Consider the following 1,164-nt stretch of genomic DNA (forward strand, 5'->3'; position numbering starts at 1 on the left):
TGATGGATCCCTAGTTGTTCCTACTAATATAACTCTTCAAAAGGCTTGGTCAAGATGTAATGACATGGTCTTGTCCTGGTTACTCAATTCTCTCTCAAAAGAAATTGTTGAGTCTGTCTTGTACTCCCAAAGCGTCAAAGTCTTATGGTCTGACCTAGAAGATAGATTTGGTCAGGCTAATGATGCCAAATTGTTTCAACTTCAAAAAGATTTAAATGTTGTAGTTTGAGGAAATTCTAGTATTTCTGCATATTTCACAAAATTGAAAAGTTTGTGGGATGAGTTAGATGCACTAAACACCATTTCTGTTTGTAGTTATGAGTGTGTATGTAGAGAAAAAGAAAAGAGTATAAAAGCTCATCAAGATGAAAGATTGATTCAGTTTCTTATGGGTCTAAATGTTACTTTCATAGGGGTTAGAAGTAATATTTTGTTATCTTCCCCTCTTCCTACTATTAGTCAGGCTTATTCTCTTGTTATTCAAGATGAAAAACAAAGGGAAATTCATGCTACTCCTGCTTATCCAGGAGAATCAACATCTTTTCTTGTTGGTAATGCAGGAGAATGGAGGTTCAATGATTACAAAACTCAACAAGGAAATTTCATAAAGAAAACTTCTCTAGTGTGCAACTATTGTAAGAAGACGGGACATACTATTGACCAGTGCTATAAAATTCATGATTTTCCTTCCGATTTCAAGTTTACTAAATCTAAGAAGTATCAAAAGGGTACTGATGTGAGGTCAAAATACATATTTTTAATCATTATTTGTCTCACATTTAGTATTTATATTTGTCCTTTATGAGCATAAATTTTATGGATTGTGCTAAATTGTGTATTTTATTTGTAGGATTAAATTGATGGAAAATTGGAGATGTTTGGAGCTAAAACGAATTAAAAATGAAAAGTTGAAGAAGGAAATCAAGCAGGCAGCTTAATGGATTAAAGTGAATAAAATAATATATTTTTATATATGAAAAAAGGCGGCTGCAATTGAGGAAATTCAAATTTGCTGCTTGTTGCTGCCACGTGGCAGTAAGTGAATGGTACAAAAATATATTGAGGCGGCAACACTGTTCACGCGGCGAAAAAAAAGGGAATCCAATTCCTTTTGGTTTTGGATTTCTAATTTAATTTGGACTCAATTATTTTATTTAGGGTTTC

This window comes from Solanum tuberosum, unplaced genomic scaffold (assembly GCF_000226075.1).
Source record: "Solanum tuberosum cultivar DM 1-3 516 R44 unplaced genomic scaffold, SolTub_3.0 scf00074, whole genome shotgun sequence".
In the NCBI taxonomy this organism is placed as follows: Eukaryota; Viridiplantae; Streptophyta; class Magnoliopsida; order Solanales; family Solanaceae; genus Solanum; species Solanum tuberosum.